This window comes from Pyrus communis, chromosome 7 (genome assembly GCF_041283825.1).
Source record: "Pyrus communis isolate YQ-2024b chromosome 7, ASM4128382v1, whole genome shotgun sequence".
NCBI classification, from domain to species: Eukaryota; Viridiplantae; Streptophyta; class Magnoliopsida; order Rosales; family Rosaceae; genus Pyrus; species Pyrus communis.
Window position 1 is genome coordinate 17,781,729 of NC_142571.1, and position 20,522 is coordinate 17,802,250.

The window sequence follows — 20,522 nt, forward strand, 5'->3', positions numbered from 1 at the left end:
CGGAACTGGAAGCCAAATTCTTTTTTGGAAAGACAACTGGCTTGAGAGTGGCGTTCTCGAAAATTTTGCTACCATCCCTCTTTCAGCTGACATGCTTGAATGGATTGTTGATGACTTCCTTATTGATGATGGTTGGAATGTAGACTTGTTATATTCCTGCCTTCCTCCTGATAGTGTGGAACATATCTTCAGTTTACATGTTGGAACTGCGAATCATACGGATGATAAGGTAATTTGGAGCCTCACTAATTCTGGAACCTTCTCCGTGAAAACTGCTTATCTCTCTCTCTTTGGCGATGATGATATCATTCCTTGGAAATGGAATTTCATTTGGAAACTCAAGCTCCCACCCAAATTAGTGACTTTTCTTTGGACTATTGGCCATGGGAAAATTCTCACCAATGTGCAGAGAGCTAGAAGAGGTTTTACTAATAACCCGTGTTGTCCAATCTGCCCTAATATTGAGGAATCAATGGATCATATTTTCAGGTCTTGTAGGCATTCCCCTTCCTTTTGGAACGGTGTTGGAATCCCTTCTGAAGTTGCCCATTCCTTTGCTCTTGATTTCCAGAGTTGGATGGCCATAAACCTTAGGACACACTATTCTACCATTCATGGGTTACCCTGGAATCTAATCTTTGCTTCAACTCTCTGGTATTGCTGGAAAGGGAGGAACAATCTTGTCTTCAATGATGGTCAACAACCGCCTGTCTCACCCCAGAAGTTCATTTTTCAATTTGCAAGGGATTGGTATAATGCCAACAAGTGTTCTTCTAGTAAGCCTCCTAGACAAATCATCTCAATCCATTGGATCCACCCGCCAATTGGTAGATATAAAATCAATACAGATGGGAGTTGTAAAGACCCATTTAGGCACATAAGTGCTGGAGGTTTGATTCGCAATTCTGAAGGGGATTGGATTAAGGGATTTGCTGCTAATTTGGGCAAAGGAACCATCATGGAAGCTGAGCTTTGGGGTGTTTTCATGGGCCTTTCTATAGCTTGGGATGAGGGATGCAGGGATGTAATCCTTGAATGTGATTCCTGGGATGCTGTTATTTTGATCCAAAAACCTATTCTGGATTCGCACCCGCTCTACAACCTCATTATTGACTGCAAAGAAGCCATCGGAAAAAATTGGAGATGTGAAGTCACTCATATCTATAGAGAAATGAATGCCTCAGCTGATCACATGGCTGACTTGGGTCATGGGCTATCTCTTGGCCTTCATGTTTTTGTTTCTCCTCCTACCACTGCTAGCAACTGCCTAGTTTCTGACTCTATTGGCAGGGCCCTCCCTAGGGCTGTTCTTGCCTGATTTTTCTCTGTTTTGTTTGCCGGGCTTTGCCCTCCCTTGTACCAAAAAAAAAAGAAAAGACTACAATGAAAATTCGTTTACTCAAATGACGGTTCTACCCATTTCTTGTGATGCAAATTAGTTTGAATCCGCTGTCCCGAAGATCCTCTGCGCACTCTCTGCCAGCACTGTGGTTGTGACAAGTGTCCCACAACTTCACTTCAACTTGACTCTATTAGATCATCTCCAGTCGAAATGACATACTTATATATCATCTTCAGTTGAAATGGCTAAACATATCCCCTCAATAATTTATTAGTTTTAAGTTTATACTTTAAATTTATTGTTAGTTTAATTAAACACCGTTAAATGTTTTCAAATCTAATCGTTGAGTTTGAATCAATTATTACAATTGAAGAGCTGAGTTCCCAAAAAAAGACTAAGAGGAGGGCTACATTTGGCTTTAGCCTGATGTCGATTGCGAAATAATGGTTTGGTGGGCTCCATAGAATTATAACCCAGTCATCTATTGGAGATGAATTTTTGGGCACATCAGGTCATTTTTTGACTTTTGGACCCTTAGCCCTCTCAATTTGAGATTGTAACAACCCATCCCTAATTTTATAATTTTATAAATTGTAAAGGAGTGAATTGACGAAAATGCCCCTTGAGGCGAGGTTGTTGATTTTCATTGACCATTAATTTGTGACACGTACGAACCATTATCTTATCATATACTCGTAGTACTCATCGCTACGAACGCGTGGGCATAATCAGAATCAATTTTGGATTTACTAAGGAGATTTTACAGACTTACAAAGTCGAAGGGCATTTTGGTAAATTCATAATTCTAGATATTTGACCTTTAGTTATTTTATTATCTTTTTATAAAAATTTATGTGTTATGGGTCCTACACCCACTTACCACTCTCATCCCCATGTTTTCTTCCTCCAAATCTCTCAGCGTCTCTCTCATTTTTCACTATTTCTTTATTTCCCTCTTATCTCTCATCTCTTACCTTCATCTCAAAATCCTCTCTGCGTGCACAGTGCACTGATCCACCACTACTAGCCACCTGCAACAGTGGCCACTCCGACGAGTGTCAAAAATCCAGTACACCACTTCACTGTATTCCATACACTCTTAAACTCTCTCATTTAAACTTTCACTCGTCTCTCTACAAGCATCGAGATGGTGCAACAGAAGCATCACCATCACCACTTAAACTCACCACCTCAATGGTGTTCAACAATATTTCATCCCAAAAACTTGGATCTTGAGCTGCGAACTCAAAATTAAAGCACGAAACCGTACACTGTACAGTGTTGCTGCACTATTCAATGTGTTTCCAGCGAGTTTCCTCCGCTCACAACCAAGGTAGGCTTCGGGTCCCTTCCTTTCTTCCCATTTCGTTAAAATGGTTGATTTCTGAGCTTCAATGTAAGTTGTACACATGATTTGACGCAGATACATCACGAGGAAGAAATTCCCAGATTTCTGGATAAATTTGACCGTGCCCATCAGGCCATTTTTAGGTTGTTCCCTTGGTTAACTCCGACCATGATTGGGCCTTGAACTGGTATAAACCTCTTCCCCACATTCCTAGCTTCTAGTTGGCTTTTGAATCATTGCATTTGGTTGAGAGCTCATTTTCAGCTCTGAAAGTTAGCCCAAAAACCTACAAAAATTTGGAAATTGCTTGATGACGGCGCGTGGCTGCTTGTGCAGCCACCTTGTGGCGGCGTGTGGGGGAACCCGAGGTCTCCCCCTAGGTTTCTCGACATGTTGAACCTGAATCCGCCCTCCGTTTTCTGAAATTTGACCGTTTTAAAAGAGTTCCTTTATTAGTCGTACTTTGTACGGAAACGTGTTTATACGTTAGTACATTACATATTTACGTAAATAGTTTTGTTTCTAGGTGAAATGCATTGTAAGAACTCTTGATGTCACGAGGCGGGTTCGACTTGACGACATGATTTGTGAGTGGGTCTTTACTTTTAAATATTATATATTTATTTAGTTTCCACACATATACTTAATAAAGAATTTTCTACGTATACCTAGATTAGACTAATGCTTATAAGAACAAGCGCATTAACGGAAATTTTGAAATTATATTACGTTCTACGAGATGCATAGGTATGTGTAGTCTTATTGATGCCTTAATTGAATTTACGGTCATGAATAACATTGTATTGATTAGAATTATCGAATTATCGATTTACTGTGACAAGATCATATTTATGTTATCTACTTATCGTGTGCTACACTAGTGTTAGTACTCACCCAAACCAGGACCAGTCTTTCACGTGTATGTTCATATTGCACGGTACACTCACTTTGGATCCATTGTAGGTGCCAGTCTTGTTCAAGATTGCTATAAGCAACTAGGACTCGTATATGATGTGCATAGTGCCAGTCTTCACGTGATTGTAATACTAAAGCATAAATCATTATTACATACAGTCATGTTCATGTCAGAATACCTCTGCATGAACGTGTCGATGAACACTCGATGTAATATATTTATTTCTACGAGATATTGGGATTACTCGAAGTTATAAACTTATTTACAAATTTGTGACGTATTGAAGTCTTAGGATATTGCAGGCTACGATAAGTATTTTTTATACTACACGTAGTATGTATATTTTGGAAACTATACTTGTTTTACAACGAGGGGTTACTATGTTTTTTAAAAGGTTTTTACAAAACTTTATTTTTAGGCCCACTCACCTTTATTTTTTGCCCTTCCAGGTTTTAGTGCTGAGCTTTCATGTTGACGAGGATTCTTGGCAAATCTTGGTATAGGTGGTTATCTTCGATGGTATAATTCTCATCCTACTTTACTGTACTTTACCTATGCCCTGACACCACATATAAAATGGGTTCATTCCCGCTCACAAACGCACTCTTACATTTAGGCACTTTTAGGTTTAAATTTAGTCTCATTTTTCACATCATTATACATTATGGCTTTGTCACCCTCCTGGTGTCGGCCAACACAGTTCGATTCGAAGTCCAGGTGGACATTCTGAGTTGGGGTGTGTCAGTTTGGTATCAGAGCATAAGTTTGGGCAATATGGCACTCATCATACGCATAATGTAAGCATTCTTAATTTTTGAACCTAATGTCGAATCTTGCCACCTCGTCGAGCACGAAAAAATGTGTTAACTTTTTCTAAGTTTTGAGTGACTTAGACGACTTATCAACTTTCTAGAAGAACATTTGATAGCCACTTCTAGACTTAAACGAAGAACCTCACTGCCAAGGAAAAATCACGAATTGAGACAAGTCGATGGCCCTGAAGCAGGGCTAATGTATTAATAGTTGTGTGCTACTAGAGATTTACCAATCAATCCTACCACCATTTAGTCATTTTTACCAACCCTTCTGAGAACCAGAAATAGCTTCAATTCCTTGGCAATAGGCGCTAGAATACTACCTATCAGAATTCTTGCAAAGTTTCACTTTTTGTCAAAATCTCTGAGGATGTCTCAAACAACAATGTGGTGCTAAAGTGGTAGCACTCAATGGAGGAACATCTAAGGGACAATCATTTTTGGTCCCCGATAACACTAATCTTCTCAAACGCACTAGTTGTAATCCTGGATCTTCAAGAAGAAAATCGAATTCCATTTAAGTCCATTCTAAAGTAGGTTACTAGTAAATTCCTTTTTCTGACCTTAGGACATTTCAATCGTCACTAGTTCCCAGAATTCCTTTTGATGATTTACTCGACATTTCAATGAGTATAAACATAAGTAGATGAGTTATTATACCTTAACAGTAATCATTTTTCCCTAGAATCAATAAACCAATTCATAGGACCAATTTCTTACTAGTAATATGAAACCATATACCTGAGCGGGCTCTAACCTGTAATCAGCCTATGGTGACGCTACTAATTGACGATATTGTCTGATATCCAGGAACTGTCAACCAATATTCAGGCAGTATGATTTCTGATACCGAACACAGGTACTAGTATCTAGGAGTGATACCTTTATGTCAAAATACCGATTCACAGTTTCAGGATAGCGAACAATATCAAAATATCATATGTGGGTTAATTAGCGGTGCAATTGTTAGACTGATTAACAGTGATTACCTGAGCTGAAAAATAAAATAAAATCATGAAAACTTAGGAGCAAGTCTTGTATTAGGATAGTAAATTCATAGTTGTGTTAACCATATACCCAGTTAGGCAATCCAAACATTCGCGACAAGTCATTCTTGTGGCCACATCCACGGACAAACATTAGAATTGATGCATGAGTTACTTTCCCGCTATGAGAGCAAATTGAGTATTGAGAAAGTTGTGAAGACCTTTTAGTACGTGTTGTAGAGAAAGGAAGTAGTATGGTATGCTTCAAGGACGTATATTTCTGGCGTCATTTCTTAAAATTTTACCTAGGATATCACCAATTTGTGAAGTGAAATACACTATCGATCCACTTTCTCATAATACACCAATTTTCATTGTATTTTTTGAACAACTCCTACATCCTTAAGAGAACTTAGTTACAAAAGCTTATTGATTAGGAACTTACTGAACCAAACACTTTATCTAGGGAACCTTAAACCTAACCATGAAGGCGAAAGACTGAACCTTAGGATCGTACCTAGATTTTTGCAACTCAATCGGGTGACGATTAAAAACCGTTAACTCATACTTCGAATTGGTGGTCTACCCGACCAACCTTTTGAGTCCAAGTTTTCTTCCATAGACTGACGAATTTGTAGTAGTCCTACCGAGGACCTTCTCACCTATTTCAACCACAAGATCAATTCTTTAAACGATGGCAGTAATCTTTATACCAAGTTCTTCAAATGTTAACCTTGTTTAGATCAAGTACTTTTCTTGGGGGATGTGATCTCAATAGACAATATTCTTTTCTTTTCTCCAAAAGGTTGTAGCAAAAAAAAGTTGAAATCCTCACAAAGTGTTGTGAAATATGAGATATCCTTGGTTTCTTCGATTTCTATTGAGGATATATTAGTGATTCTTCAGTTATAGCGTTTTCCTCACATGTCGACCGAGGAAAGTTAGTTAAATCGAAGATGTTGAATGTGAATAAAGTTTTTGACAACCGAAATGTTGTCTCACTTCACCTTTGTCTTACATATTTCGATGACTTTGATCATTTTGAAATCTACTGTGTTGTTTCTCTGGATGTTTTGGTTGAATGGTGATCTAGCATGACGGAGTGTCGATCAATTTCCAAGGGTCAGAACTATACGAAATGAACAATCTTATTCATGTTCATTTGAAAATCGGATGACATTTCTTTGTGAAGAAATGTGTCAAAATCTTTACCAACCTCAAAAACTTCTCAAATACATCTTCATGTGAAATGAGTTTAATTCTTGACAGCGACAATGAAAGAACTAAACCAACATCTACAATTTCACTATCATGTATTACTCGTAAGTGCCAACATAAAAGCTATTTAACGCAGCAAAAGACATATCTACCCTTAAACACCTTCAGTCTATCATATCCCATTTCAGCTAGAAGTCACGAGTATTGATATATGTTATTTACAAATTAGTAAGCAATTTCTTGAGCTTAGGTGTCATCTTGGAGAAAATTTTTCTTGTACCTGTAACACAAGTGGTACACCACGTGTCATTATGTAAGTAGTAGGATTTTTTTTTATTTTTTATGTTATTAATTTTTTTATCATAAGAATCTGACCACTTGTATAGAGACACATGGTATATCACCCCGTGTTCCAAGCACATTGAGGCTACTTTGTCTAGAGTATACAATAAGGTATACAATGGAAAGTCTAAACATATTAGCTTGAGACATGAATATGTTAAACAATTAATAAATGATGGAGTTATTAATATTATTTATGTTAAATCAAGTAATAACTTGGCGGATTCGTTAACAAAAGCACTTTCAAGAGGTTTGGTAGTTAGTACATCTAGTGGAATGGGGGTAAAACCCTTTATTAAAAATTAGCCATCAATAATGGTAACCCGATTTATCTTGAACATCACTAGTTTAAGAGTTTAATAGGTAATAACAAGTTATTGATAAGATGGTAGATATTATTATTAAGTTTATGTAGTTTATGAATTATCGATTGTATTAAGTTTATGTGGTTTATGAATTGTCGTTTGTATTAAGTTTATGTACTTTATTAATTTTCGTGCGCATTAAATTTATGGCTTATTAATTATTGTTTCTATTAATCAAGATGCCTTCAATAATTATTGTACTTATTATTACACACTTTGATGTACAATAGATGCCTTCAATAATTCAAACGGCATTCAATAATTTTGACAACGTACTAGACAAAAGATTTTGCACAAGAAGACACTTCAATTTATTACTAGAAAATACCAACATAGTAGACTTAAAATTATTACATAAAATAACAACATAGCACACTTAAATTTAACACAACAACACATTAATGCACCAACATCATCAACGTTCACCTTCTCGGTGCCATATATGCTCAACCAAATCCTTGCGGAGTGTGTCATGATCTTAAGGAGCTTGAATTCTATTTAAACATCACATATACTCACTCAATGTGACTCTATCATGTCGGGTCTCATATGTGGTTGCAGCAAGATATTCAACATCTTTTGTCATAGCTCTCGCATGTGTTGGTTGGTCATCATCCACATCTTTGTCTAAATCTTCTTCAATTTCGATGTACTCAATTTCCACAATCATGTTGTGCAAAATTATGCATGTCATCATGATTGAATGGAGGTCTTCAATATGCCAAAGTTGTGCAGGCCCTCTAACAATTGCCCATCAAGCTTGTAGGATCTCGAACGCTCTCTCCACATCATTCATATAAGACTCTTGCCTCTGTGAAAATAATTTCTTCTTTGCACTATCGGGATGAGAAAAACTTTTGACAAAGGTAGACCAACTAGGATAAATACCATAAGTTAGGTAGTAACTTAGCTCATACCTATTACCATTTACCTTGTACCGAAATTATGGTGCCCATCCATTGACAACATCATCGAACAGAGGAGAAGACCAAAGAACGTTGATATCATTGTTTAATCTAGAAGCGCCGAAGAATGCATGCCAAATCCATGTGTCGTAAGGTGCCACAGCCTCGAGCACGATGGTTGGCTTGTTATAACCGCTTTAAATTGGCCAGCCCATGCAGTAAGACAATTCTTCTACTCCCAATGCATACAATAGAGACTTCATATCATGCTAGGGAAGCCTTTTTTGTCTGCCTTGCGTATATGCCTCTTCAAGTCATCACGATTTGGCTTGTGAAGATATGTGGTTCCATATATGGCTTCAATTGCCTTATAGAAGCGCTTCACGTTCTCAATAGCAGTAGTTTCTACAAGTCGGCAATACTCATCAGTTGAGTTTGCAAAGCACCCATTAGTTAGCATCCAAAATGCAGATGTGAGCTTCTGATGAGGTGATATAGTTTGTAGGCCTACGACATTTATCTTCCTTGCAAAGTAGTGGTCATGATTTACAACTGTGTTTAAGATGCTTTCAAAAAGATTTCTCCTCATCTGAAACCGTCTTCGAAAATCATGAGCAGGAAATCTCAGACACTTGATGAAATAATCTTTCATCATTTGGTCACAACACTATTCTCTATAATGCTGCACAAATGAATGCCCCATGACAGAACCACGATAGCTAGATTCTACATGGTGCTCATATTGCATAAGCGAGTTTGCAAATTCAGCTTCTGCGCTGATCATTTCTACATCCTCAATGTCAAGGCTTGCTTGGTATTGTGTTATCTGCATTGCCCTGCTACGCCTTCTTCTATCACCCATTGATGAGATATTGAGGATTTTTAGGAAAGAAAAACAGTTTGAAGGTTGAAAGATTGGTGAATATAGAGGATGATTGAAGGTTAAAAGATTGTGTGATCAACTGATATTCAACCTGTGTTTATATAGATGATGATTGAAGGTTTAGGGTTTCATGTGTGTAGGTTTATGTTTCTTGCGTTTCATGTGTTTTGTATGTATTTTGTATGTGTTTCGTGTGTGTCATGTGTTTTACATGTGTTCTGTGTGTGCTTCATCTCTATCATGTGTTTTGTATGTATTTTGTATGTGTTTCATGTGTGTCATGTGTTTCATAATTGTTATGTGTGTGCTTCATCTCTATCATGTGTTTTGTATGTCCTTCACATGTGTTTTGTATGTGCTTCACATGTGTTCTGTGTGTTTTTATGTATTTTGTGTTTATACAGCTCTATTATGATTTTCATATTCTTCCATAGTGTTTTATGAGTTTCATGTATCGATTTAGTGATTTTTCAATATTTATTGGAATTTAAATATTTTTGGATTAAAATGTTCATAAAAGTAATTTACGATAGTCTACATTTTTTTTAAAAAAAGTAAATTTAAGAAAAAAAAATTAGCCTAAGTTCATTCTTTAATAATTTGGGGCTAAAATTTTAGGCCAGAAGGATTAGAGAAGAAAAGTTGTTTCTGCGCTAAAAGCTAAATTTTTGGGCTAACAATTTTGGCTTTTAGCCTAAGGGTTAGAGATGACCTAATAGGATAATATCTAACCCTAGAGAATATTCTAAGATATTCTTAGATATATTAGAATTTATACAATCACATCCTTAATATAATAGAACTGCAACAAATGAGTCATTTTTTACAATTTTCCTATAATAATTTAGCTTACACAAAAAAAAAAAAATCAAACATGGTAATAATAATTTAGTTTGAATCCGCATACCTCCTGCACCTTTTAAATTTAAAAAAGAGAGAAGATTTGAACTCCAAATCGTGAACACACGATAAAAAAGTGTGGTCATTTCCCCTCCCTCCTTTTACATTTTCTTCCCGCGCAGTTGGCTTCATTTTTCAAAATTGGCTCCATATTCCCGAGAAAATTCATGACACAACTAAATCCCAAATCCTAAACCCTAGAATAGAGACCAGAGAGATGCGCGATGCAGATTCCACCAACTTCACCAAAACAATCGGCTCAATCTGTTACGAAGACCTCAAGCCCATTTCTGAGGACCTCCAATCCATCTCCATCTGCGGCCATGTCTTCCACGAGCTCTGGTCTCTCTCTCCACTCTTCTCTCTCTCTCTCTCTCTATGTGTGTACATATATATATGTATTCAATTTGTTTAATTTCGTTGTGCTCACGATTGGAAATTGATGCTTAATACGGCGACGTTTTGGATGTGAAACTTAGTCTCCAACAGTGGTTCGAGTACTCTGCAAGGGCGAAGAAGTACACTTGCCCGGTGTGCAAGCAAAACTGCAAGCAGAAGGATGCCGGCCGGCTTTATTTTCAGTCGGTGGGGGACGCGGCGGATGCGACTCTGAGGCCGATTAGCAAATGAGAAGATCCCCAGGTGCTGCGTCTAGAGGTGAAAAGGTTGGAGGTGGCAGAGCTGGGGATTCGTTCGGCTGTCGGGCTTCAGGCGAGGGAGCTTAAGGAGCTTAAAGAGGAGGTATGGGATTATCTTTATGCTTTGTTGGGTGTGTAAGAAATTGAGGGAGAACAAAGGAAAGGAATTTAGATTAGGACTTTGGTTAATTGGTGTTATAATACTTGGTTACACATTTTAGGGTTAGTTTTGTTTTTCGTTTTTTACTTTTGAGTATTGGATTGAAGCACAATGATTATAGTATCAATTAGAGAGTTGAACTTGAATATTTGTTTGATGATGGTAACTTGGTACTATTCTTTGATTTGATTAATGGAGGAATTTAAAACAATGAAACCGTGATACCGAATAGTTTGTTTCATCCTTGTCGGAAGACGATAATGTCGGAAAAGTTAGACCAGGAAGAAGGTTTTATATTTTAGTTTGGCAATTCTCTACTATTGAAAGACAAAGAAACCATTCATATGGGCTGTGACATCAATTTTTTAAAATGGAATAGAAGATTATGAAGTTTATATTTAATTTCTTTGCTCAAAGGTCGGGATGCTACTATTAAAACTCTGGATTTTCAGTATTTATTTTCTTCAAGATTATAGCAGATTGTTTCTTGATGTGGTTCTCATGAGGAAAGTTTTCTGTCAGCTTTGTCAATGTACGGAGGTGGCACAGAAAGAAGTTGTGTTTTAAAATGAAGCATTGAAACAACAAGCATACATGTAGCTGCAGCTTAAGATGAAAACTGGTGTAGTTTCCAAGTGCTCATTGTAATTTTGTTAATCAGAATGTTTGTACATAAGACTTACTCAACCCTACACATGCTTCGCCACTTGAGCCAACGCCTAAATTGGTTACGTGGGTTGCAATTATAGGGTATCGGATCTAGATCTGGATGAAGATGAGGTTTCAAAGCTTTCGACTCTTGGTAATGGAGCCAACACCAAAGACACGATAGATATTATACGAGAGTCCTTGGAGATGAGTAAGAGGTTAGCCATATAAATATTATCCTGTAATTTACTTAATTCTTATGGATGGAGCAGAATGTTTGAGATTTCCTTGAGTGTTTCCATCTTAAGTAAAATTAAACAGCAGTCACCTTTCATTTCATCCTTGTATGCTTTTTTCTGTCTCATATTTTAATTTGCATTCTTTGATGTTCATTCTTCTAATAGGAATTACAAAGACTTAATAAACAAATACAATGGTCTTGCACGAGAAGCTCGTGAGAGCAAAAAACTGGAGCAGGAGGCTAAAAGATTAAAAAACTGAAGGTAAGTTTGTGATGGAATGAGCTTAATTGAATCTCAATTGATGAGTGAAACCTAATTTAGTGATTTGTTTTGTCTATTATCAGACAAGGGTACAAGACAGCTATCAAAGTAAAAGATAATGAAGTTTTGAGGGCTTTAAAAGCTTCAAAGACAACTTGGGGTGAAGGAATTATGCAGAATGGTGGATTATGTAACACTAATTCAGTGTCTGTCAACAGTTCACCAGAAGTTCAAAGAAAACATCCTTATGCTTCCATCCATAACTTGGATAGGACTGAAAGCGAAAATGATCTACTGTGTCATAGGAAAACAGAAAACTCAAACTTCACTGACCATCTGGATCTAAGTTGTACTAAAATGGTACAAGCACCATTGCTCATGATAAAGTAAGAGATGCCTACTCTTTAATAGATAAGGATGCTCCAAAACTTTCCACAGCTAAGCGTGGACTTTCAAATCCCTAATTGAAAGAATAAATCTATGAGGATGTTGTTAACTAGAAGTGCACTTGATTGAGGTCAGATGCAGTTTCTGATACTAGGAAAGAAACTCCCACTTGTAACGATACTGCCAGGACTCCTGCTACTGACATTGCTGATGTTGTTATTCTTGACGATGTTGAACAAGATTACCCATGTTTAACATTAGAAAGGAGCCTCGTATCCCACAACTGCTTCCCGGACCAGGTAAACTTTTGAAGCAATTTTTTGAGTTACTGTGCAAGATATCATGAATGAGTACATTTTCCTGAAGATTTATGTGATGAGAATGTAATTTTGTTTTTGTTATTCCAATTCAAAATACAGGGGATGTTTGATTTTCTGGGGACTTGCTTGGGTTTGATGGAACAAACAGGTATTTAGGTAAATGGTGCAAGTGGGGTCTGAATCAAAGTTCTGGTAATTTGATTATTGTAGGAGCTGATGGAAGAGGTGGTAGAATCAAAGTTCTCAGATCACTGAATCAATCTACAGTGGTGAGTGTAAGTGCTTGTTTTCATTCAATATTTGTCTAAAAACTTAGATTGCTTGGTTCCACGATTTGTAATTTTGCAAGGGAATCTGTAATTCATAGTCGGAAGGGTTAGAATAAGAAGAAAGTTTGAAACTTGAGTGTGAGTACATCAAAGAGCAGTTGGCGGCGTGAAAGTTACTTTCTTTGCTGAGGGAAGGGTTGCAGGGGTGGTAGAAATGTCAAAACTTTGGATAATTCAGTGATTCATTTTGTGCTAGATTATAACCACAAATGCTATTCTTACCATCTATTTATAACATCATTTGTACCATCTTTGTAATAGAGATGGGACCTGCATGCGTTTGCGGACCCTATCTCTACTAGACAGATGGTCAAGTGATGGTACAAATAGATGGTAAGTGTAGCACTACTTGATTATAATAGCTTGATTTCTGTTTACATGGTTTTTACGATGCAAGTCTTGTTCCAGCTTTGTCAATCCAAGATTCCAAGGTGCAGGCAAGTATACAAGTTGCAACAGCAACTTCAAGTGAAATATGAGGTAGGTACACTATTAGCTGTCTTCTTTCAATATACTTTTAAATAATGCTCATTTTTATAACAAGAAAAAGAAGCTGATCAAGTTTCGCAAATTTTTCATAGGAATTTGATAAACTGTTCAATCTCTCAGTTACATCTTTCCTTTTCTGCTCCTAACATGGTTATGTGTTGCAATCCAGGGTATTCGATTTAGATCTGGATAAAGAGGAGGTCCCATATCTTGCTACTTTTGGTGATGGGGCCAACAAGGACACAATAGAAGTTCAAAGCGTTTCCTTGGCGATGTTTAATTGGTTAGCCATCTAAATCTTATTTTGAACTATAGTTAATTTAATGGACGGAGAAAACTGTTTGACGTTGGCTATATCGTAGTACTAAGTGACTAGTCTTGTTAACTATTGAATGCGATAAAATATAAATTATATTTCCTTATAGGCTAGGATTAAAAGTTTGGGACTTGAGACCCCAACTCAAGACCTTGAATATGAAACCCCATATTTATGACCTTAAACTCGAAACAAACAATGAAATTTCTCCAATGCACATAAAAAATGTACATATTTAAGTTACACATTTAAACAAGAATCGGTAGATGTCGTTCGGACAAATAATCTAATTGCTCTTGTACATATATATAACTTAATTCTACATTTTGATGTGCATTGGAGAAAGTCCCCTTAAAATTTAGCTCTATGTTTGACAGCGGCAAAGCCACCCACAAGGCTAAGGTGGTTGTAGCCCAGGGAGGTTTTCTATAAGGGTAGTGCTATTCATGCGTTTATTTTTACTTCTCATACACTACTCTTAATTTTCGGTTGTCGAATAGAATAAATTGAAGATAATCAACGACAAAAAAATTAATAAGAGTGCGTTGGAGGTAAAAATGAATGTGTGAATAATACTATTCTTTTGTAAACTCATACTTATAGCCTACTTAATTTCAATACAAGTTATTATTTAATATACAATTTAGTAGAGGATAGGTAATAAATAATAAGTTTTATGCTAAAAATTATAAATTAGTTCCATCTCTCGTCCCCCTTTATACTATTTGTAAAAGAAAAGGACCATTTATCCTATGCGATTTAGTCTCTGTGCTTCTTACTCAAGAAAAGAAAAATAAGTTTTTTAAAATCCACTATTAATCCCTATTTCCGCAATTCTTTTCTGTTATGATTTTCCAGTGAAGTCACCTTTGGTACGTTCTTAATCTCTTTATTACTTATTCTTGATTTAATTAGTAGGTTAATTATTTATATGATCCTTGAATTTATTGGCTATGTGACAACCCGTTCCAAATTTTACGTTTTTATTTTATTTTAAAAGCGTGAATTTACGAAATTGCCCTAGAGGCAAGGACTTTGACTTCTGTTGACCATCGTCTAGAGAGACGTATGACTTATTCTTTTAACATATTCTCGTAATACTCGTGGATGTGAACGCATAGGCGAAAGCCGTTTGCGAGTCCGGATTATAACGGTATAGTTACGGACGTTCGAAATTGGTTATTTAAGGTGAAGCCCAATCAGAAAAAGGAAAGAAAGAAAAAGAAAGAAAAAAAAAAAATCCCAGCATTTCCCGTGGGTTTTCCCACTCACGACCACCCATTTTCCAAGGCCGATTCCGGCCAACTCCGGTGGAGTTTTTCGATGCCACCACCACCATCTTAAAGCTCTCATTCCCCTCTACAAAACCCACCCAAGAACCACCTTGATTAACCATGGGATGTGGAGGTTTGAGGCCACGAAAGTTGACGAAAATCAATGGTGCTCCGGCCACCCTTTTCGATTTTCCGGCAAATCGGCAAAGCAATGGCCGATGCCACAACTTGGGCTTTGTAGCCCATCATCCCAGGAGCAAAACCCAACCAACCTTGACCCCGTTGGACCATCGTAGACGACGAATCGACGTCGGGAAGTTTTAGGCACCTGCCGGCTTCATGGGCAAAATTGACCATCTTCCGTCCACTTTTGGACTTCGTGGCAGGTATGAAAGTTGCTCCACTCACTGAGATCTTTATTTCTGTGAAGTTTGAGAATTTTTGGAAATAGTTGGATTTTCCGGCGAATCGGGGCGGTCGACCGCCACCCACGGCGGCGCGTGGCCAGTGGGCCGCCAATGCTATTTTTAGGCTATGTCGAATGTCTTGAATTCATTTTTGTTATTAGAATGACATAGGTTGATCGTTGGAACCTAAATTCGTTACGATACATTGCTTGATGAAAATGTGAATCGACAATCTGACCGTTGGATCGTCACCAAACTTGGGTACATTATAATACGTAATATTTAAAGATCATAGGAATTTATGGATCGGGAATCCGATGTACGGATCTTCCCGAATTGGATTTGTAAGTTAGTAAAATAAATGTTCACGACCACTTGTTTTAGGCAATTGACGGAGATCTGACCGTTGGATCGTAATGAAATTTTAATATGTTATTCTAGAAACATATTGTGGATCGTTGGAAGTTGCTGATTGGAAATCTGATATGCGGATCTTCCGGGTCAGGTTATACAGGGTTGTAAACCCTACCGTCAATCTTTGATCGACGGTTGACTTGTGGTCAATGGGTCTCAAACTATTTTAGAATGTTGTTGAGGTTGTGTTTTATGTGAATTACATATTCTACGGATAAGAGTTCTGAGATGTGATTTGATAATTGGTCACAGGGACCAATCATTCAGGACGCCTCGATGCGTGCGCTAGAGAATCATAGCGTGGACTCCAGGTGAGTGCATCTTTTCCTTTTTATCGTACATATTATTGAGAGTTCTATCGACATCTTTAAATTGATTAGGCATATTACTTTCATATATAATTATTGTGAATGCTTGAAGTACTATGTGAACTACGAATGGCTTGATCCCTGTTTAGGGTACGTAGGCAGTCTAACGAGACGTTAGATGCAGCCATAAAATATTTGAGACAAAAGCCTTGCTTGGGAAATTGAGTAATGCGAAGGAAATTGATTAAGGCAAGTTTTAGTTTTTTTGAATTAGTTAGTTAAATTAGTGTTAATTGGGTTGTCATGAATAATTATCCTTGAAAATAAGTAGTTTGGGAGTAGGGCGTTATTGATTGTACACTTCACACTATATTGTTTATAATTGAAAATGCTACGACATGGTTGAGTGGTAGTTTGCATCATGATATATCCATATGTATATTACTTGCATATAATTATTGGGAATGCTTTCAAGTGCAAAGGTGAACTCAGGACACCCAGGTAAGTTGAGGTGAGTTTATGGTACTAGTTGAATCGATTGCGTTATAGCATGACTACAGTTATGAGTTAGGCAACTTCAATACGGTCGTCTGGTTGCCATGAGTTGCACATGTTATATTGAGATGCATTGAGAGCTCATAAACCTGCACCTCGGTGTTAGTGCTCCCGCCCGTGGACAGGGCACAGTCCTTCACGTGATGTTCACCTCCCGCACCTTACACTCACCTTGGATCCAAGGTAGGTGCACAGTTTTGTCGTACAGACCACTTTAGGTGGTTCCGACTTGTAGGTGACCCGCGATTATTCGCCCAGTCTTCACGTGATCGTAGCACTTGAGCGTATTTATTTACACCTAGTCCTGTCGTACAGACCACTTTAGGTGGTTCCCACTCGTGTGCAGGTATACTTATTGAGCTATTGGCTAGCCAGGATTGACGAGATATGGATAAGTCGTACAGGTCACTATAGGTGACTCCGACTTATATGCTAGCCAGGATTGACGAGATATGGATAAGTCGTACAGGTCACTATAGGTGACTCCGACTTATATGCTAGTCAGGATTGACGAGATATGGATAAGTCGTACAGGTCACTATAGGTGACTCCGACTTATATGCTAGCCAGGATTGACGAGATATGGATAAGTCGTACAGGTTACTATAGGTGACTCCGACTTATATGCTAGCCAGGATTGATGAGATATGGATAAGTCGTACAGGTCACTATAGGTGACTCCGACTTATATGCTAGTCAGGATTGACGAGATATGAATAAGTTGTACAGGTCACTATAGGTGACTCCGACTTATATGCTAGCCATGATTGATGAGATACGGATAAGTTGTACATGTCATTTTAGTTGACTCTGACTGATATATCACTTTGTATTGATTTAGTTCATTTGGCCTACTTATTAATGTATGGTGGATGTGATGGCAAACCGTGGTTTTGGTCATTTCCAAGTATGGTTTGGATATATGTATATATGTTGTACTGTCTTATGGAAAACGATACGGGTTTTACATTTAGGGGCATTACTTTTTGAGAGGTAGTAACTTTGGGAAGCTTGGTTTTATTGCTTACTCACACCTTCTGTTTGGTGCCCTCCAGGTTTTAGCTGCTGAGTTTGTATCGACAAGAATCTATGGCGAATCTTAGTATTGATGGATATTTTTGAGGGTATGATTCTTACCCACATTACTGCACCTTACTTATGCTCTGACATCGCGTGTGAAATGGGTTCACTCCCACTTGTAGCGCACTCTGGTACTTAGACACTTTTAGATTCAAATTTATTCACTTTTTATGCACTATCACATTTTATGGCTTCGTCACCTTCCAGGTGTCGGCCAGCACAGCTCGATTCAGGGTCCGAGTGGACTTTCTGGGTCGGGGTGTGTCAGTTTGGTATCAGAGCATATGTTGGGCAGTATTGTGTTCATCACACGCGTGATGTGAGCACTCTTGGTTTTTGTGTTTGACGTTCGAATGATGCCACTTTGTCGAATATGGAAAAATATGTTAACTTTTCTTCAGTTTTGGACAATTTTGTGGTTTTGACGACATTTTATAAAATCATTTTGGCGGTTGTCCTTAGAATTAAAACGAAGATTTTCCTTGTGGAGGAAAGGTATAAAAGTGAGGCGAGTTGATGGCCTAAGTAAATGTTTTGATAATCATGTATCGCCAGAGATATTACCAAATAATTCTATCATTGTCCTACCGCTGTTAGTATTGATTCTTTAAAGATTGGAAATCTTAGTTAGTCTTGATTTCTTAGTAACATTTCGCGGAAGATCATCTGAGGGATAATTATTGTTCGGTCCCTATTAGCACTAATATCTTCAAGCATACTTGTGTTCATGTTGAATCTTTAGGAGGAAGATCGACTGTCGATGAAGTCTTTTTGAAAGTAGATCTTAAGCAAGGTCTTTTTCTAGCATTGGGATTTTTCAATCAACGCTATTCCTAGATTTTTGCTTTCGTAGTTGTACTATTTAAATGGGTGAGAATAGGCTTGCAAATGTAAGTTGTCATATCCTGGGAGTTGTAGGAATCCAAAAAAAGCAATCATCAAATCCTCCTAGGATCAATGAACTACTTCGCTTGAGCTGAATAAATTAGGATCGTGGAAGCTTAGGAATAAGCTTTGCAATAGGACGGTAAACTTATGATTGTTGTTTTTACCCTATCACTTATCTAGGTAAACGAAAACCCTTTGACTAACCACCTCTCGATCACTTCCATAGGTAGACATTAGAATCGAAATGCGGGATGATATCTCACTGTTAGATTGTTATGAGTGTTGAGGAAACTGTTAAGACCTTTTAGTTCGTGTCGTAGAGTTGGTTAGTAGTACTGTAAATTCGAGGACGTATACTTTTGGCGTCATATCCCAAAAATCTTACCGCGGATACCACCACATTGTTAAGTTGGTATGGCAACATGACGGAGTATTGCTTTTATTTTTCACGATTAGAATCGTTTGAAACGAACCATCTTATTCATTGACCTAAAGTCAACAGTCATCACCTTATTTCGAAGGCTAGATGACACTTCTCGGTGGAGATTTTGATGATGCATAGTGATTGTCGATTGATGTGACAAGTCAATTCGGATTCAGACTTTCTTAGTATGTTAACGCTTATGTTTCTCGGTGGTAGAACCGCTAAAGATGAACCATTATACTTATGACCTAAAATTAACAATTTCTAATTTCATTGGAATATTGATTGGGACTCTTATGTAGAAAAGTGTGTCCAAATCTTCATTGATCCTCAAACTTTTTATTACATTTACTTTTTGGAACAAGCTAAGTTTTGTCAGAGGCAATAGTAGAATTAAATTGGCATCTATGAGTGCACTATGGTGTATCTACTCTCGCACACTTCCAGCCTGTCCTTTTCTATTTAATTGGGAAGTATGAGTATTGATATAGAGTTACCTTTAATCTACCCAGAAATGGTTCAAATGATTTTAATCATTTTGTATGAATGGAGTTAGGAAGTATCTTTTTATATGCTCAGTTCGAGATATGTTGTATATGTAAAGAATGTGAAATTCATTAATCGTGATGCTAAACCAATGATACGCTTATATGATGTTCCAATTGGTAGTTGTTTACTTAAGTAGAAAACAATATTCTTCTTGCTCTAAAAATTGAAGTATTGGCAATAGTTATTTCCTGAAATGGGTGTTGAAATTTCAACAACAAGACACTTGTGAAGACCACTAAGATAGAAGTGGGATGTAGTCAACCTCTTCGGGGGATGTGATCTAGAAATTCTCTTTGTGACGTGATCAAATGTGGAAGTAGGAAAGAGATAAAATCGAAGCTCCCGTTGATGTGTTCTAAATGAATCCTCACTCTAGATGCACCCCACTTTCGTTTAATGTTGTGGGGATATTGAGGATATAAAGTTCAAACTTCCTTGGGCAACTACAATTTTCTAATTGCGTCCAGAGGACGATGACTTTTTGAGAAAACTACTCCTAGACTTCTATACAAATTCAACAAATAGAAACCTGACAAGATTATCATCTTGGTGTATTTATATTTCATCGTGTTACATGTTTCACTTCCAAGCCTTTGGAAGTCGTTATGAAGGTTTTGAGTATTAGAAGTTGTTCATTATTGCATTTCTATCCCTAGATTAACGATTAGTTTGAAATGAGTTACTCAGACCTTTGTGGACGAGTTACATCTTGTTTGTCCCACCAGTAGCATGGTTGCAGTATATCCTTATCTCCATTCTAGTCACTTGTAACCACAGTTACAATTTCGGGTTAACTATGGTATCATTGGAGTT

The 20,522-nt window shown here is 37.4% G+C and overlaps 1 long non-coding RNA gene and 1 pseudogene across 2 annotated transcripts; both read left to right on the top strand.

Moving 5' to 3' along the window:
- The first annotated feature begins 10,044 nt into the window (after nucleotides 1–10,044).
- On the top strand, nucleotides 10,045–13,914 carry LOC148695803 (uncharacterized; annotated as a pseudogene). The gene is made up of 8 exons (XR_015963942.1): nucleotides 10,045–10,362; nucleotides 10,500–10,761; nucleotides 11,341–11,684; nucleotides 11,871–11,969; nucleotides 12,053–12,655; nucleotides 12,776–12,951; nucleotides 13,414–13,485; nucleotides 13,664–13,914. The product of XR_015963942.1 is annotated as an uncharacterized LOC148695803 (transcript).
- Nucleotides 13,915–14,768: 854 nt separating this feature from the next.
- Nucleotides 14,769–19,390, top strand: LOC148695804 (uncharacterized). The gene is made up of 3 exons (XR_015963943.1): nucleotides 14,769–15,470; nucleotides 16,158–16,216; nucleotides 17,824–19,390. It is a non-coding gene; the product is annotated as an uncharacterized LOC148695804 (long non-coding RNA).
- Nucleotides 19,391–20,522: the final 1,132 nt, after the last annotated feature.